Source organism: Hipposideros armiger, unplaced genomic scaffold, assembly GCF_001890085.2.
Source record: "Hipposideros armiger isolate ML-2016 unplaced genomic scaffold, ASM189008v1 scaffold_98, whole genome shotgun sequence".
In the NCBI taxonomy this organism is placed as follows: Eukaryota; Metazoa; Chordata; class Mammalia; order Chiroptera; family Hipposideridae; genus Hipposideros; species Hipposideros armiger.
The window spans coordinates 3066401-3090895 of record NW_017731448.1 but is presented as its reverse complement, the minus strand read 5'-3'; the positions used below and the strand labels follow the sequence as shown (position 1 = coordinate 3090895).

The 24495-nt window shown below is 42.8% G+C and overlaps 1 long non-coding RNA gene across 1 annotated transcript; it reads left to right on the top strand.

Moving 5' to 3' along the window:
* Positions 1–1589: 1589 nt before the first annotated feature.
* On the top strand, positions 1590–24212 carry LOC109384677 (uncharacterized). Its single transcript, XR_002124460.1, has 3 exons — positions 1590–1706; positions 22999–23366; positions 24175–24212. It is a non-coding gene; the product is annotated as an uncharacterized LOC109384677 (long non-coding RNA).
* Positions 24213–24495: the final 283 nt, after the last annotated feature.

The window sequence follows — 24495 nt, the reverse complement described above, 5'->3', positions numbered from 1 at the left end:
GGAAGAGGAGCTGATCTGGAAGTGAAAATGAACAGTTTGGTGTGCCAACCTTGTGACGCTTGTCCCACATCAGGTGGAGATATCAGAGAGAAGGTTGAGTGGGAAACTTGTCTGGAGCTCCGAGGAGAAGCTGCAGGTTTAGATTTGGGTGACATCAGCAAAAAGGAGCGTGGGGTGGCCTGGATGAGGCCATCAAGGGAGTGAGAAGATAAGAGGTCCAAGGTATTCCAACATTCACGTGTAGGAAAGGGACAGAGGCTCAGGGGAGTCCAGAGAAGTGGGCGGAAAACCAGGAGAGTGTGCTTATTTCTACATTAAATCAAGAAAGTGACCACCTATGTCAAGGAATATGAAGACAGAATCGACCACAGGGTTTAACAACAGGTATTTCATTCATCTCAAAACCTTAGGCAAGGGGAACTATTATTATCCACACTTTTAAAATGAGGAAACCGAGACTCAGAGAGGCTTAATAACTTGGCTGTGCTCACAACAGTCAGTGATAGAGTTGGGGGCCCCCCCCAGGCTACGCCCAGAGCTTCCCAGCTCCCTGCCTGGGGCTACCCTGGGGACACACCCTTCCCCTTCCTATTTCCAGTTTGTGAGTTCTGGGCTTTTTTTTTTTTTTTTTTTTAGCTGAGCCATCCTGCTACCTGTTGGCAGCTTAGCAGCAGCTCAGCTCGGGCCAGGCATTGAACTGCTGTTGCTCGGAGCTCAAACTCTTGAGCGAGCTCTTAACCAACTGAGCCACTCGGCCAGCCCTAGTTCTGGGCTTTTTACCTCACCTCCCTCCCAGTTTAGGTAACAGCAACAATGCTCCAGGGAAGAAGCCATCTCGGCCCCATTTGGAGGGTGACAAATCGTTGCAAAATCTTCTGAGAGAATGATTCAGAATGAGGACAGAGGAGGGTAATATAGTACATTTAAGAGAATCCTGCCTTATCACTTCTCTTTGGTTTCAGCTCATGATTGCTTTAAAATATTCTTACACGTATTAGCATGAGAGAAAGGGGGGTGGGCAAAGAGAAAAGGCTCAAAATAAAAAGTGTTTATACCAAAAAAACATGTAGTGGAGGATTTGCCGGCTTTTCTGAGAGAATGCAGGCTACAAAACAGATTTATGGGTGAAATCTAAGCTCTTTTGGGTTTGTTCATTTTCTTTTCGCCCCTTTTATGCTTAATGTCTGTTAAGAAAAAGCTAATCAGGACACTGTAGGAATAACGTAAGCAACTCTCATCTCCAAAGAATGTTATCTTTTGACAGCAAAATAGTTTGCACAAAAAGGCAGTTTTTGTTTTTTGAGGAAAAAAAGTAGGTAATACACTGCCCTGCTTTACATACATTATTTTTTGATGGTATATATATTTTTAATTAGTACTGCTTTGAACATACATTTTTAAATCTAGCTTCCCCAATCCAAAACTGAGTGGCTCTAGAGTAGGTAAGTTTTACAGGCTCTAGGAGCCAAAACACTTTTTTAGATAATAATTATGAAATGAAAGACTCTTAATTTCAGAGTTTCCTAGGGCTATCATAACAAATTGCCACAAATTCGGTGGCTTAAAAACATCAGGAATTTATCCTCTTGCAGTTCTAGAGGCCTGAAGTTCAAAATCAAGGTGTCGACAGAGCTGTGTTCCCTTTGATGGTGCTGGAGGATCTTTCGTTGCGCCTTCCAGCTTCTGGTGGCTTCAGACGTTCCCTGGTGAGTGGCAGCAAAAATCTAATTTTTATCTTTGTCTTCACATGGCTTCCATCCCAGTCTCTGCCTTTCTCTGATAAGGAGTCTGTGGTTGGATTTAGGGCCCATGTTCAAACCAGGAGGATCTCATGATGGTTGGTTGGTCATGCCCCAGGCATATAACTTTTTTAGTAAAAGGTTTATCTTTGCCTTAAGCAAGCCCTGTCTATTGCTTCTGTGCATTTAGTTTAATGCATCTTTGAAATGCCTCTTTTTCAGATCCCTGGGAAGTATCACTACCCTCAAGAGAGCACATGATCTTGTTAACCATCCTGTAATCTAATCCCTGCCTGCTTTTCTCTCACCTTCATGTAATCTTCCTTATGTTCCCACCTGAATTCCAAATGCATAAAAGAAACTGAAAACTGTCATTCTCTGGAGCATTTGAGATCTTGCTTCCTGGAAATTTGGCTCAAATGAACTCTTATAAAAATTCTCTGTAGAGCTGGGTGTTTTTCTTGTAACCGTCCAAAAACTGCACTTCTTTAAAATGACTTTTTCTCTTCTCTTTCTCCTTCATTCAAACTGGCCTTGTCTAGTCTAATAGCACTGTGACTCACTTGTTCTTTTTCTTTCCTTATCCTTCCACCTTTGCACATACTGCACGACCACTCCCTTAATCATTAAACCTTTAGGACATCTGATTCTGGTCACATCAAACAGTTAGGAGCAAAGCCGCAGGTCTCTTGACTACAGAAGCAGACTTTCAGCAAACTAAAGATAACACCTTGACCTCAGTTGTGCTTCAGCTAAAGACTCATGAATGACCCTACCAGCCACATCCCTTTGAAACCAGGAAGAACAATGCCATGCCGCAAGTGACATCAGGACCTAATGCAGTGATCATCTAATCACTTCCTACCTTAGCTCCCACCAAGCAGTGGAACCCAGGACCCCAACTACCTTAGCTCCCGTGACTAATGTTCTTTCCCTGTGTCACCTATCCTCTAAAGGCCACCAGAAAGCCAGGTCTTTGAGCTCTAGCTCACCTGTGTCTCTGGGCTTGGTGCCATTTCCTTAAATAAACCCTTACTTTCTTTGCTGCAACCCCTGTTTCTGTCTTGTTTGGCTTTGATGCGCACAGGCAAATGAACCCCTTTAGTTTGGTAACATGACCTGGACAAAACCAAGACTCTTTGGTAATCTTAATTGAGTCCTCCTAAGAACTCAGTGAATTTTTGCTCTCTCACTATTTTGTAGATCCAGCAACAGAATCTTAGAAAGGTTAAGTGAGTACCTAACGTTGCCCATTTGTCAAGTTGGTGCAGCTGAGTCTTGGGTGAGCTGCGTCTGGCTCTTCCGCCCACGCTCTTCCTAATCACTTTGGAATGACTGAATGAATAAACGCACCCACAGTGACCTTTGTTTACCATGACCTGCAAAGAGTAGGAGGCTAATCATAGCTTTGGCCTGAAGAGATGCAGAGTTTGACACCCAAAAATATGCCTCTTTGGGAATATTAATTATTTTAGGCTGGTTAATTTTAAGAAATAGCAGACGTGGGAGAAGCTCTGAAAACCAAGTAGAAGTTTTCCTTGGTAAGAGGACATTTACGTTTGAAAAGGCAATCTCCATTTGTGGGGCTGTTTTCCTGCTCTGTACTAGGAAGAGGAAGATATCTAAATCCCAAGCAACTGCCATCAGTGGACAAAGCAGAGCCTAAATCTCATACCAATCTTACCCTTGTTTACTGCTTTTCCTGGTAACCTCTCATAACTGACTCTCTACCCCCAGCCTCTTCTTTTGTTTTTAGCTGAAGGTGGTATATAAGGTGATGGTTTTCTCCATTTTGGAGAGTTAATCCGTTTTCCTGGGTTTCTCCCGTGTACATAGAAGGTATACCTGTTATTAAATTTTAATTTGTTTTTTTCTGCTAATCTGTCTCATGTTGACTTGGTTATTAAGCCAGCCAGAAGAACCTAGAAGGGTAGAGGAAAATATTCCCTTTCTGACAGGTTGAACGTGCTGACACCCTGAGCAATGGTTCCCAATTGCTGGCCCATGGGTTAGCGTCAGCTCAGGACCCGAGATTTACCAGTTTTTGATATAATGAAACTATGAACATAACGAATTATTCAATTAAAAAAACCACCTTCATGATGATATCATGCCCATACTTTTCTGATGTTTGTGAGAAAATGGCAATAATAATTGGTAGTTATTTTTTTTAACATTCTTACTTGGCAAAATAGGCTGACCATACTGAGTTGGGCTCCGACATTTGTGTGTTTGTTTAGACTTCTGTGAGATCCCAATGCCTGGAAATGACTGTTCCAGAGACAGTTAAGAAGCAATCGACAGCACAGCCCCCTATTTGAGGGCAAATATGCAGGCGTCTTTAGTGGATCATTTTGAGATTGCAATAAACATTCCTGCTTGTAAATATCCTCTTTCCCACCGTGCCCAGTGGGCTCTGAGCTGCCCTTGATAAGACCCCAAGTACATGAAAGCAACACTTAAATTGAGCCCCCAAAAATCTTACTTTGAGACTTCAAAAAAAGAACGGGAAGGTCAGATTTTGCATGTTATTCTACCTCAAAGCAAAAACCCAAATCAAAATAAATATAGCAAACAAAACTCCCGTGATGTCATAAAAATGGGCCAGTTTCTACATGGAAGTGTCAGACGAGCTGACGGAATTCTTATACTTTCTTTGATTCAGGAAGAATCAAGTCATGTGGAATCAGTTTCTCGCTGCGTTCATATCATTCCTGGGGATTAGAATGATTGACAGGATAAATATAGGGAATTACAATCCTGTCCCTACCCACATTTCATAATGCTCTGCCCTATCTAATAGAATGGATGTGGTGCCCACAACCACAAAAAGAACATCCTTGTGTAAAGCAGTCGATCCCAAAATAGGAGACACAGTGAGGCATGTACCCTGACTCCAGAAAGGGCTGCTGCGTGGCAGACCTTGTTTGCATTGTCCCCTCAGTGAGCCATGAATCACTGTACTCAATAAACTCCTGACATACTTTCCAGGACAGCAAAATTCACCTTCCTGATAGTAAAACTACCACTCATTGCTAAGTAGCTCAAAAGTTAAAAAGGCACCTTCGTGAGGTAACAAGTATTAGAGCAACATCAGAAAGATCATATGTGATTAGAACAATTAGAACTAATCTTGCTGTGTAATGGATTTATTATGTCTGTTGTATAATTGCTTTTTTCAGAACCAGATAATGTTGAAATTAGCAGTGGTCAAGAAGCAACTCTGATGGTATTTTCACATCTGTAAATTTTTCAACAATTATAAGGAGACAAGGACTTCTGGCTGGTGAATCAGAGAATGGTACAGGAATATCTCTTCACTGGCAGAGATTTCATCCCAACATTGAGCCTAAATTTGTATTATATCTTTATTGATTTGTGGGTGAGGGTGAGGTTAAAGTATTTGTAGGTTTTTAACATGGTGGATCTTCACTGAAAACCCAAGCAAATACCCTGAGAGTCTGTCTCCCAGGAAAGTGCTGGGATTTGGTAGTGTGATGACAGGTAAGATGGAGCCTCTGTTCTCAGGGCTTTTATCTGGACAGGGTATGAGATATGTATGTGCATAACTCTATTGGAAAGTAGAAAATGCTGAAGTGCTGACGGGAGATACAGAGGAGGTGAAAAGGCAGAGAGTTCTTCTGCTGGGGCATGGAGGGCCGCTTCATAGAAAGGTGGCGTTCGCATTGAGTCTTCAGGATGGGGTCTAGAAGAGGACCTAAAAACATTTGCTATCTTGGGAATTAAGATCAGGGTGTATATGCATTCCTGAAAGATGAAACAGCATGGGTGTGAGAGCACAGAGCTTTTTCCATGGTGGTAACCTGGGGCAGGTGGGACGTAGGGTTCCTTGTGATGAGCAGTGGAGAGAGGCTGGAAGGCAAGATAGGCCTGAGTTGTGAGAGCTTTGAAAACCAGACCGAAGTGTTTGACTTTTATTCTGTATAGGATTATTGCAGACAACACTGCTGTTTGCCAACTCAGCAGCTATTACTTACTCCATTTTCTCTTTGCTAACAGAGCCACAGTGACCATAAACTTTGCATTTTAAAGACAATAACCGTTTACAAAATAGGTTTGTAGGTGTTTGGCCAGACGAATGGGGTTTGAGCTGATCAGTCCTTTCTATGGATTTCCCTGGAGAGATGGTGGGGAGGAGGGGACGCGGGGAGATTTGAGACAGCCAAAGAGACAATTTGAAGGCTGTGAAGCACAGTGGCAATGGGGCACACCTAAGAACTTGCTAGAATGAAACAATGTACAAAAGTCACTCCACAAAGTACTGAAAAGGCACACTTGAAAGTAATATAATATTGTATATCAACTGTAATTGAAAAAAATTTTAAATTATTTTAAAAATACTGGGAAGACAATAACTTCCTAACTACTCTGAAATAAAAACACTTTTAACTTGATTCATTCGAATGGGCAGCTTAATTCCATCACAGAACTCTAAGATCTGTACTAACCAGTGGCCAGCCTGAGGCTTTGACCTGTGCTGCTGGTATGTATTGCCACCCCCTCCCTGTCCCCCAACAGTGTCAGCAATTATATTAAACATAGATGGACTATAGTGGATTAATTTTGTCCCCCCAAAAGATATGTTCCAGTGCTAACCTCTGGTACCTGAAAATATGATCTTATTGGGAAACAGGGTCTTTGTAGATGTAATCAAGTTAAGATGAGGTCTAGGAGAGTAGATCCTAAGATTTCTCATCAACAGGAAAAATCATTTTCTTTCTGTTTGTATTTCTATGAGATGGATGTTAGCTAAACTTATTGGGGTAATCATACAACATATGTTAAGTCAAATCATTAGGCTACCTTAAACATACACAGTGCTGTATATATCAATTATATCTCAATAAAACGGAACAGAAAACAGTAAGGTCTCACTGACTTAGGTGGGCCTTTACTCCAATGGCTGCTGTCATTAGTAGAAAGGAATTTGGATGCAGAGACACAGGTGACAACAGGGAGGAAAGCCATGTGTGGCAGAGGCCAGCAGAGGCAGTGGCTGGCATCACTCTGCCACAAGCCGAGAAACACCAAGAACTGTTATCACCATCAGAAGTTAGAAGAGGCAGAAAGGGGTCCTTTCCTATAGCCTCCCAAGGAGGCCTGGCCCTGCTGACACCTTGATTTTGGACTTCTAGCTTCCAGACCTTTGAGAGAATACATTTCTGTTGTTTTAAGTCATCCAGTTTTTGGTAATTTGTTACAACAGCTCTAGGAAACTAACATACAGAGCAATGACTGCAATTAAAAGACAGAGATTGCCATGTTGGATGAGAAACAACCTATATGCTCTTTGTAAAAGACCCATTTTAAATAAAAAGACTAGATAGGCTGGATGTGAACAACTGGAGAATAATATGCCGCACAAACACGAGCCGACAGAAGGTTGCCGTGGCGAGGCCAGTATCAAGCCAGGTAGCCTCTAAGGTAAGAGCGACATCTCTTGCTGATGAAACAAAGTGTTCAATAGAAATATATAACAATATTAAATTGTATACACCTAATAACACGGCTTTAAACCAGATGAAGTAAATATTAGCAGAACTAAAAGGAGAAATAGCAATCAACATTACGGTTATAGATGTTAACAACACACATTTCTCAGTAACTGGTAGAAAAATTGGATGAAAAAAAGGGATTCTATGGAAGGTAACCTCACAGGGTGATCTGATCATACATTCCTACCTGGGCAGGTCATGGCGGGTCATCATGCTCCAGGCATATAACTTCTTTAGTAAAAGTCGCATCTTTGCCTTAAGCAAGTCCTGTCCATTGTTTCTGTGTACCTATGTTAACACACCTTTGAAATGCCCCCTTTCAGCCTATGGCCATACCACCCTGAATGCACCCAATCTCTGAAATGCCCCCTTTCAGGCTCCTAAAGAGACAATGTAATCTTAACTACCTGTAATCTGACCTGAATCTTCTTTTCCCCACCTTCCTGCAGTCTTCCTTACATTCTCTCCTTAATTCCAAATGCATAAAAGAAACTGCAAACTGTTATTCTGTGACACATTTATCTCAGCCTGTTGAGATCTTGCTTCCAGGTGAATCTTCTTTTGGGCTCAAATAAGGTTTTATAAAAATCCTCTACAGGTTTGGACATTCTTATGTTGACAGCAGGGGAAAAAAATCAGTACACATAACAAAATATTTGAGCAACACAATTTAGCAACTTGACTTGAGCAACGAGCTGAAAAAGTACAGAGAATTCCCTCCACCCAATCAACAGATAGATGTCCATGGCATGGAGTGTCTTCCTGAGTGTTGGCAGGTGTTTGATTGATTTATTGTTAGAAAGGCTCTTCTTTGTACTAGTTACACAGACATTCTGTAAAGGTAGACCAGGGATAGCTTGCAAGTTTTCTGCTTTATTTCCTAGCGCCCATGCTTTGGCAGAAAATGTTAGGAGAAAGAAATACTTAGGACCAGGATATTTAGGATTTGAGTGGCTCAAGAAATATACAAGTGATGACAAGACCAGAATTATAAATACAAAGATTTCTTTAGTGGGGAGTGGTGGCTAACAGGCCAAAGCAGTGTGAGCACAGGAGCCAGTGTGATTGACAACCAGGAGAGGAGTCAGAGTCCAGACGCAGGGAAGCAGAACAACCTCGCTACTCTCCCTTGAAGGAGAGGGGAGGCTATAAAAAGGGAAATAAGATAAGGAGTGGGTCAGTGGAAAATTATGGGCGCTCACAGAGTGCAGAGGATAAGAGTGTGGACTTTGGAGTCCCATTACCTGAGTTTGAATCAGTTCTCTTCCTAGCTGTGTGACCTTCGGCAAGTTACTTCATCTTTCTGTGCTTCATCCTCCCAACTGAAAAACAAGAAGAACAATGGTACCAGGTTATAAAGTTGTCCTGAGGATTAAACAAGTTGATAAGGTTGTCCTGAGGATTAAACAAGTTGATAAGGTTGACCTGAGGGTTACACAAGTCGATAAGGTGCTGTGTTTCTGGCACACTGTTCATGTTTTGTTATTTCTGGAAGGAGGCACATGAAGGGGAGCTGCTCCAGTTGTAGATGTCCGAGCAGTGGAAGGTGTGGTGCAAATGTGCAGGGTCAGACCGAGGGTGCTTGGTCAAGGACCTCTGGGCCTGTGGGCCATCTTTATAGCACTAAAGAGACCCTGAGGCAGGTGGCCTCTGGAGGGCCCCAGGGCAATGAGTCTGGGAAGCAGAAGTGTCCCTTTTACTGGAATTAGAAGCATCTTCATCATCTTTTCTCCATCTCTTAAACTGAATGACATTTTTCTGATTATGAAAGCTCTACATTGCAGCGTTATTTGTAATAGATAAAAATTGGAAACAACTTAAATGTCTATCAATAGGAAATGGAGTAATTAATTATGGTATATTTGATGAATACAGCAGTTAAAATAAATAAATTAGTTCAATGCACAACAACCTGAGTGACTCGAAATCTAATGCCAGGGAAAAAAGGAAGTTGTAGTGTAATAAAATTTGCTTAAATTTTGAAGAACACAAAGAGCAGCATTATATGATGCTGATGAAAGCATAATTTACAAGTATAAAATAATAATACAAACCCAGGCTAGATGGATATATACTCAGGAACAAAGGGTCTGGGACTAGGAACAAAGTGGACTCAAATGTCATCTGGAACATTCTATTCCTTCATTGAATATCTTAAGCAAAAACGACAGTTAATTCTGGTTGGAAGGCCATTATTTTCCTGAACTTTGTCTTATTTTTTAAAAGTTTTCATGCTCATTGTAGAAAATGTATTTATTTATTTAAAGATTTTATTGGGGAATTGGGGGAGGGGAACAGCGCTGGGGAATCGGGGAAGAGGAACAGACAAGTTGCTGTCCTTTTGTTCTTCAGTCTAGTTGTGGAGGACGTTGCTTCACTGGCCCATGTTGGTATTGTGATCATTGCGCTCTTCCTGGGTGAGGCAGTCAATCGCCGGCCATTGGATGGCTGCTCACTGAGGCTCACGGTGGCTCACGGCAGCTGCTGGCCACTCACGCTGGCTGCCAGCCACTCACGGTGGCCTACGGCAGCCCACTGCAGCAGGGGCTACAGCCTACACCGTTGCAGGCGACTCATGGCAGCCCAGCTCCAGGTTGAGCTGTTGTTCACCATCTTAGCTGTAGAGGGCAGTGTCACTGGCCCTCATGTGGGATCCGAACCGGAACCCTGCTGCTCAGAGCTGGCATCCCAAGCCAACTCTTAATCAACACACCACTTGGCCGACCCCTCATTGTAGAAAATTTAGAAAACAAAGCACAGAAGAAGCAAGTAACTACTGTTCAGACATAATCACTACCATCATTTTGCTCTGTTACAATGTGTGTTTAAAATTGTACTGCATATGCAGTTTTATAAAATGCTTTTTAAACTTAATGTATTATATTTTCCTTTGTCATCATTTAAAGACATGATTTTTAGTGGCTGCAAAATAGTTCATTTTCTGCATGTATTATAATTTATTCTATAATTTTTTCATAACTGGATATATAAGCTATTTCCAACTTTTTGTCACTGTAAGTAATGAGACTGTGAACATTGTCTATTTCTAATTATTCTAGTAAGATAAATTTCTAGAAAGAGAACTTTGGGTTCAAAATGTATGGGCATTTTTTAGGCTATTGATACACATTGCCAAAATTATTTTCCAAAAGTGTGGGCCAGTTGACACTCCCACCAGTACTGTACGGGATATGTGCTGATTTTAAGGTCCTTAATCCAATAATAAGACTCCCAACTCACCCCACCTCTTTCGCAAATTTATTTTTCCTGGTGCTCCATGCCTATTTTCTTTTGGGTTTCCTCTAGCAGTCCTTTAGACCGCAGGGAGGGAGGTGCTTTTGGCAGGAATACAGTCCAGGTGGGCGATTTCCTCCATATTTGCTCCTGTGGGAAGCTCAGAGTCAACCTATTCCCTCTCATGAATTCAGTCACTTCCAGTCATTAGGTGGAGGGTGTCTCATTACTGCTCACCACCTCCTACTCTGTGGCTAACACATACACTGTGGGCTTCCTTCACAGAGGAAGGACAACCTGTTATTTTGCAGTTGTTGCTATCTTAATCAATAGGAAGCCAGTGACAATGCTCTCAGCAAAAACACAAATTCACCCTAAGTGACTGTACCTTTCTAAATGTGATTGTCCAGCCCTGATGTTCATTATGGCTGGCAAAAATCCCTTCCATATGTGAACTCTTCTCTGTATCAGAAATTGATGCATATCGGTGGGCTATTGATAAGTATCGCATGATCCAGCAGAAGAACTAATGGCTTAGTCCTGGCTTATTAATTGACGTGACATGTATTTGTTACAGCCCACGTGTGTACTTTTAGGATGTTCTGAACATAAGCCCCAATTATTTTAGTAGAGCCTCCCACCTTGTTATTCTACATTGTTTTTAAACTTGCACTGATGTAAAGCAGAAATTGTTTGCATACCCAACTGTCACTGTAAGCTTTCCATCCATTCAAGATTTTAAGGTAAAAAAGTGGCCGCCTCCCACTGCTCTTAGGGTAAATAGCTAAATCCCCCCATGACTCACAAGCCTGTCTGGTCTTGTTCTATGCAACCTATCCCCCTCAAAGCTTCTTGGCCTTCTTTCTAGACCTCAAACACAGCTCCGTTCCCTTGGCCTCAGGACCTTTGTCCATGTGATTTCCAATGGGTGGAAGAGTTTGCTTCCACCTGGAAATTATTCCCGACCCAGCAGGTTCCGCCCCAGGGCCCTTCTTTCCCTAGTCTTAGTGGAATCTAGATGAGCCGAAAAACAAATCACATCTTTAGGAAGGCTGTCGCTGATGCCCGGACCACATCTGGGCCCCCTGATGTGTTATTACAGCATCTTGTGTTTTTGCTTGTGGTGCCTTGTAGTTTGCAATTTGATGTTTATCTGTGTCATCATTGTGTGAAGTCTGCCTCTCCCATTGATCTGTGAATTCCATTTTTCTTACCAGCATAAGCAGAGCTGCCAGCACAATGAGAGGCAGGTAGGTGCTGAATCAACGTTTATCAGAGGAATAAATGGATACTGACACAATATGGCGGCTGGGTTGGCTGGGTTAGTAGAGTGACTGAGTACCCTCACATACAATTTCCTTGCAAGGGGACAAATGATTTCTTATGCCATCAAAGAGTGTCATTCAGAGTAGAGGCTTTTAAAAAAGACGGGCCGGGGGCCGGCTGCTGACCTAGTTGGTTAAGAGCTTGCTCAAGAGCACGAGCTCTGAGCAATAGGGTTGCCAGTTCTATTCCCGGCCCGAGCTGAGCTGCCGCTGATCTGCCAACAGGTAGCAGGAGGGCTCAGCCAAAAAAAGAAGACTGGCCGGTTTCCTCACCTACTAGTGATGGGACCTTATTATTACCTTTGCCTCAGTCTCATTTTAAAATAAGGACAATATCTTCACATTTCCTCCATCCTACACCACCACTGATTTACGGTGACCATCATTTAATAAGTTTTTAGTGGAAAAAAACCAAAGTCAAAATTGCTCCCACATTAAATATACATATTGACTGTAAAACACACCCAATTCCCAGACATGTTAACCTGCAAACAAACAAACAAGCATCTTAGAATTTAAACAAAATTTGGCAGTCCCTGCCACAAAGGATGGCTGTGAATGTGAAAAGGGATGACTACACATTAACTGTTTTGCTAAGTGCCTGGCACACAATAAGCATTCAATAAAATGGTACTTATTATTAAGTTTATTACTATCATTACTATCATTTTACTTTGAAAGGATGAAGTTGATTTTAGCCTGTGGGTTGTATTTCTCCGATGTCATTGAAGGGCCCATGTGCTCTAGTTCCTCACACATTCAGTCCGCCCCAGTGTGTAGTAAGCCATGGTGAACACACGATAGGCATTAAGAGTGTAGACGAACTGAGGGATGGACGCAAAGCTGTTTGGGCCCCGCCTCCTACTCGGTCTTGGAGGAAGGAAAGCAGACAGAGGGTGGGGCGCTGGACTTCCTTAAATGGTAGCACTCAGCATCCAGCTCCTTTTCTAAAGAAAAGCCCCTGTTTGGTGGGCCTGCATTTGCTGACTCTCTGTTGTGGTCAGGATGTTATTGCTGCCTTTTCTGTGTTTTCAGGAAATAACATGGGAGCATGTTTATTCTGAGATCGTTGCTGGGCGTTTCCAGTGCTCACTGCCACCCCCTTCTTGTCCGCCCCCATGCGGACGCCTCTCATCAACCTCCACGCTCTCCTCCCTGCGATCGGCCCAGTTTAGTTCAGCTCAGTCCAAATGAGCAAGGTGCTGTCCCCGGAGGCATCCGTCTAAGGTGCGGACATGCCCTTCTCCTGCCCCCGAGCGTCTGGTGGAGCTGTAAAGGCCCACAGCCATGTAAAGCATTAGTCTTATCACTTGTAGAGAATAAAGTCAACCTCCTTCGTTAGTCTGGTGTACTAATTGAGGGGGAGCAGAGTTTGCCACCCCAAAACATGCCTTTGGGGATATTGACTATTTCAAGCTGGTTAGTTTTAAGAAAGAAAAGACTCAGAGAGGAAACTCTGACCTTCCCCTTAACTGCTAGAAGAAGTCACACAGAGGACCTGCTCCAGGAAAGGAGCTGTCATCACAGATAACCATAGTCTAATATGACCTAGTGTGTGACAGACAGGGAGGAACCTAGCAAGGGACTTTAAGCAAAGTCCCTTGTGTCCCTTTCTTAAAGATGGACCAGCAAACACTTATTTGCCAAACACTTGCTTTTCCATCTCCAGGTGAATTGTCTTCCTGCGCTTTGAAGTCCCAAACCACAACCCCCCAACCCCTTCCTCTTAGCTCCAGGTGACGTATAAGCCTTAACTGCCCTGTCTATCCTGAGTTCCATATTCTTATGGAACTCCTGTGTGTAGCATAGGTAATAACTTTGGTCATTTCCCCCGGTTACTCTGCCTCATGTTATTTTGTTTCTTAGTCCAGTTGGAAGAATTTAGAAGGGTAAAAGGAAAATTATTTTTTCCTTCCCCACAGAACCTTTCCCAAGTCAGATCCATCCTACCTTCCCAGCCTTATTTCTGCTCAACTCTGGTTTTTTCCTGACTCCCTGCCAATTTCATCTATTCCATTTTCCCATTTCCTAGTGTGGGATGCAGTCAGACCTGCCCATGGCTGGTTTCCCTTCCGGGCTGCAAAGTCCTTGAAAGCAGGGGCTCCACTTTTTGGGGAGGCTGGGGGGCTCCACTTTCTTTATCTTTACATTGTAGTTTTCACATATAGTACACACAGAATGAGTAATTACTTTTGGTTACGGAAGCATCAAAAGGAACAGTAATTAGGTACCCATTATGTGTCACATAAATTAAATCTGCAAAAGAAACAAAAAGGTGCCTAGCGAAGGGATTCTTTGCAACAGTCATTTCTTCTTTGGTGTGTTCTTCCTTTGAATCAATTTAACAGTGCAAAGGGCTTTTCTTTTCTTTGACAAGCAGAGGAGGGAGGTATATGCTGACAGATTATGCTATTTTAGCTATGCATCTATTCATGTGTGTATCCCACATTCAGAATACAGCCAGGATGCATGATTAAATCAACACTGGTGCTTTACTGTATGAAGGGTGGGTTGAATTCAGATGTGAGGACCAGGCACTGCAGGTGGGCTTGGTGACTTGGACTCAGGGTACAGTTGGGCAAGGTCATCCCCTAGCTGCCTTCTTCTCAGTTGCTGTCACTGGGGCTAAGAGCTGGGCTGACTCGATTTGCTTACAAGAAAGTAAGTGCCATAGAAAATAACTCTAAGCTGATGAGCTGGTGATGTCTGGCAGTGGAAGTTCATGGTGTTTTAGGGTGCCCTAGCAAAATAATTCTGTACATGACATAGGGTTTTCCATATTGTGTTTTATGGCTCCCTCGAGTTTTAGGTGTTCTTTAGAAAGTCATGATTTTTTTTTTTTGCATATTTTTACATTGTGAACAGATATAATTTCTAAATCCCTTTTCTTTTCCAGGGACTAAATTGCATTCAAACCTTTATCTTGTGACAGCTGTGCTTCAAAGTACCGACAGGCACTGACCTGAAAAATCAATAATAGAGTTTTACTGATTGATAGGTGATTTCTAGATTTCTTTTAAGTATTGAAAAGCCAAAATAGCAATTCTAAATTAACTGGGGAAAAAAAAAGCCAAAAGTCCTGCTCAATGTTAGAATGGGCTTTGGGGTCAGGGGACATGGGTTCCAGCCTCAACCTGAAGTTGACTGAACTTGATAATCTCCAGCAAGTTGTTTTTCTCTTTCACTATCTGCCTCTTCAGCGATAGAGCAGGGACCAAGATGACTGTCCCTCCCCCACCAAAGATGTGATATCAATAAAATAATGCATGGAAACATCCTAAGAGGTCATACTCGTATATATGTTTGAATTAAGGAGTGAGCCTAAGATGTTTTTGGGTGCTGTTATTTCTAGGTAGGTCCTTTATAAAAAGTTTCCACTTAGTGACAGGTGACAAGTTGCTTGTCTTTCATAAACTAGTTTATAAAAATAATTTATCTTGCCCTTCTTCTCTGCATTATCACCTTCGTTTTCAGGCAATGCAAAAATGGCCTTGTTTTCAATGACATACATCATGTGAGTAATTATTTTGTCTACCTGTATTATGTGTCATCCCTGTCACCTGTGAGCCAAAAGCCAGTCCCCAGTGCCGGGGAAGAGGTTCCTTCTCCAGTGTTGGCCTCCTGAGTAACAGTCAACCACAAAAATGCTTCATGGCATGAGATTTTAGACAAGGTACTCCTGAATCTGACTTTTCTTGCCTTATTTTAACTAGATGCTAATAGAAATTGTCAGGTGAATGACCTCTCATCAAGTTTTGAAAAATTTCTTAGGGAGAAAGTGTTGGATGAAAAAAGTCATTTTCCCACTCTTTCTGAGTCTTGTGATTTTTATCAGAATAAAGTTATTTGCCTTAAGGATTTTTCTAAAACCATTACTTTCTTATAGAAGATCTTCAATTGAAACAATACTGTTCTCATTATGTAGCTATTTTCTTTTTAAAGATTTTACTGGGGAATTGGGGGAGGGGACCAGCCAAGTTGTTGTTCTTCAGTCTTCGTTGTGGAGGGCGCCAGTCTCCATCTGCCTGCCCCATGGGCAGCTCGTGGCCTCTAAACTCAAGATGCTGTGTTCAATCTTAGTTGCGGGTGGGCGTATCCACCATCACATGTGGGAGTCGAACCAGCAGCCTTGTTATTAAGGGCATATACTCTATCCACTGAGCCATCTGGGCAACAGCTCAGCTCTAGGTGCCGAGTTCAGTCTTAGTTGCGGGTGGGCATAGCCCACCCTCGAACAGGCAATCTTGTTGTTACACCAGCTGAGCCATCCTGCCACCTGTTGGCAGCTCAGCGACAGCTCAGCTGGGGCTCAGCATCGCTGGCCCATGTGGGAATCGAACTGGCGGCCCTATTGCTCAGAGTTTGTGCTCTTGAGCCAACTCTTAACCAACTGAGCCACTCGGCTGGCCCAAGGACCATTTTCACCATTGTAAAATTCACATTTGATGATATACAGCAACTATTTTAATACCTTGCTGCCATATTAATAAAATCCAGATGTACTATGAAAAGAAAGGATCCTTTGTTTTTAATTTTATAATATTGCACTATTTTAATAATATTGCAGTGCTCTTTTAGAAATGCGGAATAATCACGTTGGCTATGGGAGAGGCAAGGGCATTCCTTATTTGAAGAGCATCCGTGATGCCTAGTGACCTAGAGAAAGTATGCCCATGCTTTCTATCTTACCCAAAAGGTACCTACCATTCAGATCAGCTTTGTGGGGATAATGCTTCTTAACGCTACATTTTCTCATTTGCCTTTTTCTTTCACTTACATGAAAGGTGCTCATTTTAGGGTAGATCTCACATAATCGCTGGTGGAGTACTGCATCTTGACCCCTTCCGAACCTAGATTGCAAAGCCCATCTTGAAGGGTTGTAACCTTATCTACTCACAGGTCTATTTCATCCATTGGAGCTGCCAACTCTGAGGGTTATTTCAGGGCTTAGGTAGACTTAATGCTTTTTATACCACTCTAGCCTGGCTAAAATTCCACCATTGTTTAAAATAATGCTTTGCAGAATTTCAGCACCTTTTATTTAAAATATTTAAAATTTTTTTGTAGCAGATAATTTTTCAGTCTTGCATGTAAAGTGAGAAAAGTGGTCTATGAGAATATGAGTTGTACAGTTAGAAAAGGAACCTCCATAGGGCTAGTTTTAGGAAAACGGACTTTTCTAGAGCTGATATATTTTTACTGAAAAATAGTGGATATGTCGATGTTTGATTTTTCTTTCCTCTCCTCCATGGGAAGGACTTCCTGGGTTTTGGTAATATATTAGGCAAACATAGTTATTTTACTCCTAAGAGATCAATGACTGAAACAATCCATTTCAATAGGTAAGGACAATTTCCTCCAGCTGTAGCAAAAACCAGGTTATTTTATTTGCTCAGGGTTGCAATAAAGTTAATGGTAATTGCATCATTGAAATGCCTCGAGTTCTTTTATGTTTTTGTCATGCAAAGGTTCAATTCATCTTAGTAGGTTTGCCCAGCTGGTACATGTTTTGCCCTGCTGACGAGATAATTGGTGGCTTGGGTCAGGAGGCATCTTAAAATTCCTTTGCAAATTGTCTTTCAACACGTTAGGGATAGGAGCACAGAATGTACTCACGGGACAAATCATGCCAGCTATCTGGAACTGAAATGGAATGTCTGTCAGCATCAACTGCGTCACCGTCAGTGCTGTTGCCACTCCTGCAAATTAATGTGCAAAGAAAAGAAAAACTGTGACACATGTATCATGGAATATAGGTGTCAAATGGAAAAAAAAATCTGTTAGGGATTCTTGAGATCATATTTATATTTGTGTTATAATTTTTTTGTTCTTTGAGATACGTGAAGAAAGAGCTATTCAGTTATATAAAAATTGTCCTGTGAATGATCCCATTAATATTAAATCTTGTTGCCTAGTGGCGATACTTGCTCTAGGCTTTTTCACTTTTTTTCAGATCGCTTTCTTACCAATATGCTGCATTTGTGAGACAGCAGATCTTCTAGAAGGCTATGGTCTGTGGTGGCATTTCCCCTCATTGATTATTCTTCTTGAAACTCTAGTGTCTCACAAAGTGTTAATAGTTGTTCCATGAAAAAAGGATTTTCCTTGCTGTGTTAGTCAGGGTTCTCCAGAGAAACAGAACTGATAGGATATGTTTATAAATAGAGGGGGAAGAGGTTTATTATAAAGATTCGGCTTACCTGATTATGGAGGCTGGCAAGTCCCAAATCTGCTGTGTGGGCCAGCAGGCTGGAGACCCAGGAGAGCCGATGGTGCAGAGGGAATCTGAAGATACTCTCCTGGAAAATTCCCTCTTGCTTGGGGAAAGCTGGTCTTTTTGTTCTAGTCAGGACTTCAAATGACTGGATGAGGCCCACCCACATTACAGAGGCAGATCGGCCCTCTTCAGACTTTATGGATGTTAATCTCATCCTGAAGGATATGGGCCATTAGTAGCCCTGCCTGGATTGGACTGTTGTAGTTTGACAGCGACCTTAATCACAGCGCATGGTAAGATGAAGAGACAGCCTACGGGATCTCCCGCGGCCCAGACCTACTCATCTTTAGCTCTATTATGGAGGAAAAGCCCAGTTTCTCCTTCGCAATCAGGACCAATCACACCAGCCGGCCCAGCAACGCCTTCTTTGCCTCTTGATTCAGAGGCATGAGGAGACCAAAGGGGCCAGGTGGCAGTCTTAACTTCCAGTTCAGTGGATTCACTGCTGTGTCTCCAGGTGGAAGTATTTCTTCCAGGTGGAAGCAAGATGTCTAGCCCATCAGGCCTAGAGTATAAGGTCATGGGGACAGGAATGAAAAATTCTGAATTCCCTCGGGCTGGGGAGACCAGTCTTTTTTTGCTCTATTCAGGCCTTCAACTACTTAATGAGGCTCACTCACATCACATCATGGAGGGCAATCTGCTTCACTCAAAATTCACTGATTTAAATGTTAATCTCATCCCTAAACATGCTCCAAGTTGACACATAAAAGTAACTATCACACTGGCAAAACAAACAAACAAACAACCAAAACCACCAAATAACCAAAACCAAAACCAAAAATATGGGGGAAGGGAACACTGCCTGTTGTAGTCCTCATTGGGAGGGAGAGTCACAAAGCACATTAACATAAACGCCCTGCAGTGAAGATTTTTCATATTTGTATAACCCCATTTTCCCCAAGTTTATTTGCTCATGGAATCATGGGAGCCCCCCCCCTTTTTTTTTTTTGAAAACATTTCCATCTTGCTGGATAGCAGGGTTTAAATGAACACAATCAGGTAAAAAGCTGGTCTATAGAATGGTGTCTATTTAAGCAACTGGCTCGTTAGGGGATTAAATTGATGATACCAACTTCATTACTGGCTTCATTAACTGAATGGGTTTTAGTAGCCTGTTGGGTATTTATGCGTTTGATTTGTTGGATGTTTACTGTCTAAAGCATGGTACTAATCATGGGAAGTGAGGTATAGAAGCGGGGAGGGAGTGTTCACTGTCAAATCGTGAACATGTACAGTAAAGTCTAAACTTGGGGAAAATGGGGTTATATAAATATGAAAAGTCTTCTTCACTGCAGGGTGTTTCTGTTAATGTCAAATCATGAACATGTACAGTAAAGCCTCACTCCCTGATGAAAAGCCCAGTTAAGGAAAGGACAGCAGCAGAGAGGGCACGATGGCTGCCACCAATTCAGTGGCGTATGGAGAGGGTCCCCTGCACAGGATTCCACACACGACATGTCAGATGTGAACACACAGATACACTTATGACTATTGTCAGCACCAACACAAAATCACCATCTGAGAAAGACACAGAGAGAAAGGGAATCACGAGGAAGGGAAAATGACACAGCCTCTCTTTTTTTCCATTTTCAAATGTATAGTCTTATGATTTCTTTTTCAACTCAAGGAAATAATGCAGCATCTTTAATCCTATCATCCTGGAAAACTTGATGACTAAGTGTCTGAGCGCAGAAAGCAAGGACATGTGATATTACATGATAAAATTAGTCTGAAGTTGATGTGCAGGAATGTGACATTCTAGGTGGATCACAGGAAACTGGCAAGCTGTATACCTTCTATGAAACCAAATGCTGTTCGTCCAGTTAATTCACAGATGATTATCATGTTGAGATAGGAATCTCTTCACCACCAGCCTTATCCCCTTTTTCTTTTCACCCAATCTCAGCCATCATCCCTGCTCCTCAAAGGCAGAAGGAGGCATTGGAGAGAGGCCGGGGAGCAGAGAGCAGAGCGGTGGGGACCAGATAATCGAGAGTTGCTTGATTTGGAAAAGGACAATGCTCTTGAAAAGGACAGTGTTCAAAAAGCTGAACTGTGTGCTAAATTAAGGAGTGTGGATTGAACACACCATAAGGACCCAAGGAAACACTGAGGCTTTTAGGCAGGGAGTGATATGAATGGATAAGCACTGAAGTCATTCCAATACCCACTGAAGCATATGTGTGTGTGTGTGGGGGGGTCGTTATGGGACGTCAGGTAAGCATGAGACTTGATAGCTTTGTGGGTCTCTCTCCATATATTTAATAAGGACATAGCTTCTGGAAGACAGGTACACGTCCTTGTTTATGGTCCAGTTTGATTTGCTATAATGTGGACTTCTAGGACACAAAGGAGTACACACTCAATTTGTTAATAAGAGATTAAATTTAGTACTTAATCCAGTTTGGACACCTTTCCAAATCTGCTACCTACCCCCACCCCCATTCCGCTGTTCCAGCCAGAGATGGCTTGGGCTGCTACCTGGTCTTCAGCTTGTTAACTTGGTCTCCACTGGGTGTGATGGTCAGGTTTTGGGCAGCTGTAGTGCCCATGCTGCCCAGCTGGAGCCTGCTGCTACCTAGGCTGGGTGTGAGAGATGTGACATAACCTGTAAGGTAGGGGGTTCACGCACCATGAGGTAAGCTTTATCTACGAAGGACAAGACACAAAGAGAAGCTGGCACATAAATTGCCAGTTTCCCCTCGCCCCGCCCCCACCCGTCTTGCCTGAGATGTGATGGTTGGTTCCCTGTGACCTTTCTGGAGACCTCCCCCATGACAGAGAGGCAGGAGTGTCTTTGCAAAGCTATGGGCATCTTGGTAACAACCTGAAATTTGTTCTTTTTTGCTTCATTTCCCTGTTTCCTTCACTCCTGCAACCCCTGTAACAGGTAAACTTTGCCTCAGGGCTCTGTTTTCTAGGGAACTGAGTCAAGGCGATGCCCATATAATAACATGGAAGTCATTTTGGTTCATATTTCCACACAAGGGGAGGCACACTAGATAATGGTAGTGGAATTATAACCTTCATCAGGAAGAGGAGAAGCCTTCAACTCAGTAGCTACCCAAGCTGTAAGAGCCTTTTGGCTGCATTTTAAGAGAATTAAAATGAGCGCCTGAGTCTGGGGCCCCCTCCCCTAAGACACACAGGCTGGCTTCTAGAGGTTCTGGGCTGGGTCAGATTGTGCTGCTCCCTGGGCCATCTTTACTGAAGCCCCTCCAGCTTAGCACCCCTCCCCCATCTGCATTGTTCAGCGCCTCCCACCCCCAGCTCACCCCCTCAGCTCTGCTCTAACTAGAGTGTTGCTAACATTTTCACTCAGCTGTTTCTGGGCATTTGAAATAGCCCTTTGGCAGCTTGCAGCCAGGCTGAGCTGTCTACTGCCCTGTTCAAGTTTTCTCCCCAGGAACCCATTACCGTTTTTTTTTTTTGCGAAAACGCTGGTTACAAAGTTGCGCAGATTTGGGATGGTCTGCCCTACCCTATTTTTCTCAGAAACTCCGTGATTGTAGTGCGTGATTTTTGAGAACGTGAGGTGTGTACAGTCACAATGTGTTGTAATCTCGCAGACATGTTGGCGTCTCTTCAATAGGGAGGTGTTGAATGAGTAAAATACATTTTAAGATATTTCTAGGAACATGGGAAGTGACTTATCCACATCTTAATGTGGTGGTTACTTAAGCTTTCTGTTTATGTCAGGGAAAATTTAACCAGACTTTCCTCGCATTGCAGCTAATTAAAAATACAGACTTTTTCCATGGCAGCAGTATATCCTTGGTTAATGGGGTAAACATATGATGCTGAAAATCTCTCTTTGCGCCCTATGAATTCATTCTTCTTTCCTCATCATGTTCTGTGCCCTGGGAGGCTGAACTTACATCAATGGTGACTCTCTTGCCATCTGGCCTTCAGTTGGGTCCAGCCAATGGGATTCAAAAGAAGGGATCGGAGGAGGATGGGAGAAGAGTGAGGTGGGGTGCCCACACCTTCAATAGTCTCAGTCTGTGGGTGCCACCTAGTTCCTGCTGTGGCCCCAATGGCTAAACAACTTTCTTTGAAGGTTCATGTATTTTGCCACCTTCAGTAGATGAATGAATGAGACAACTTCATTAACTCATGTTATATTCATCCTGGATTCATTAGCAATTAGCAAGAAATGGAGGGAGGGGTACTTCGCTATATCTTCAAGTTAAAGCAAAGAGTATCTCTTCCTGGGCAAATGTGTATCTAAAAAAAAAAAGCAATAAACTACATTTGAAAAAGTGCCATTTAAAACATAATTCCATCTGTTTTTGATGATTCAGAAGATCCTTCAGTCGACAGCAGTGTCTCAAGAACCATGATTATGAGTACCAATTATAACTGTACTGAAGATGTGTGGAAAGTCTGATTAACAGGAACCAGAGAGCAGAATTTTCTATGCTTCGGGTTTAATAACGCTGTATGTGCCTGCTATAAAAATCCCCTATGAACACTGCTCAGTTACTAATAAAACACAGACCCACAAAATGACCCCATGGTAGGTTTTATACTTTTAAGATAAAGTCAGAACTATTTGTCAATTGTCTCTAGTGTATATCCTTTCATCTTCAGGGCAACCCAACAAAGTGGGTCTTAACATCTGTTGTATAGGTGAAGAAATAGGCTCAGGGAAGTTAAGTAACCGGTCCGAGATCACACACGTGGAATAGGGGCAAAGCCTGGATTAGAGGCCAGATCTGTTTGATTCCGTGGCGCAGACCCTTTTGGTAGATCACCTGCCATTTCCAGGCTTGTTGAATGGAAATTCAAGAACTCACCACTTGGCTTTTCCATGCATTTCCAGTTCGGAGTGATCCTAAAGAGGTTAATCCCAGCTAGCGAAGGCAATCGGTGCTTTTCTTTTTGTTTTTTTTTTCTTCTAGGTGGCACTGATTTTTACGATTCAGGCATCTCCGTGTTTCATTACCCACTGCCATGTCACATTGCACCAACGTTAGCGGGAAGGCAGTCCTTCATGATGACGGCCAGCATTCATGATGCCACGAGATGCCAGGCTTGAACTTTTCACCTGAGGAGACGGTGGGAAGCCATGCTTTCAGGCAATCACTCACCATGCCGTGGATTGAATCATGGGGTCTTAGAGCTGGTGGCGAACACTTATAATGAAAGCAATAATTTTTACTTGCTCTTGAAGACCTCTTTCAAGATAGTAGAGTACACTCAGCAGGCAAGAAGGCAATCTCTATTTTCCCATGTCCCATAAACAAGGCAACAAGCTCTGGGTGAGAAGGTAAAATAATGGCTTATTTTTCAATATTTCATGTTCCTTAGGCTTATATCCAAGTATTGGTTAAATCCTGAAGAGTGGCCCAGACCTGGAAAGTTAGCTGGGCAAGTCTGGTGGATGTGGCAGGCAGTGAGTGACTGAGCAGGAGGGTGGCATACCAGCACGCGGTGAGCTGTGGGTGTGTACCTGTCTTTTACCTGGGACCTGCCGGTGATTGACAAGCCAGGGAAGCAGTAGACTTAAGAGCAAGGGCCCTAGAGAGAGACTGCCTGGGTTCCTGTTCTGGCCCTGCCACTTGCCTTTCTGTGCCTTAGTTTCCCTGCCTGCTGAAGGGGTTCAGAACAGGCCTCCCAAAGATGTGCCACTGTGGCATGTGAATTATTCTGAGCTGAAGGCAATCGAGATGTTGGGGCTTACGAGAAACTTCTACCTCTCTCTTAAAGAATTTAAATGGGGGACTTTGCCCATAATAAGAGTTATCACCAGAAATAACTTTTTATGACCTACCTATAGGGCAGGACAAATATCTAATTACTCAACATCTGTTCTTACCACTCTGCAATGACCTTCCTCCCCTCAGAAGCCCCAAGGTGCCTTAACTCATCCTTAGCTCAGAATGTGATATGGAGGGGCGGCCAGTTAGCTCAGGTGGTTAGAGCGCAGGCTCATAACACCAAGGTTGCTGGTTCGATTCCCACAGGGGCTAAGAAGCTGAGCCATCCACAGCTAGATTGAAGACAACTGCTTGACTTGGAGCTGATGGTTAGAGTGCAGGCTCATGACACCAAGGTTGCTGGTTCGATTCCCACAGGGTCCAAGGAGCTGTGCCCTCTACAACTAGATTGAAGATAACTACTTGACTTGGAGCTGGTGGGTCCTGGAAAAATACACTGTTCTTCAATAAAATTTCTAAAAATGAAGAAGAAGAAGAATGTGATATGTACCTCACTTTATCTTTCTCTGAACCTCTTACGTATGTGGGGTCTCTGGCTTGCTTGTGTGTGTGTGGAGTCCCCGTACGTATATATGTAATTAAATTGAGTCATTTTCTCTTGTTAATCTGTCTCATGTCTATTTGGTTATTAGACCAGCCAGAAGAACGATGAAATGGTGATAACAAGCATGTAACAAC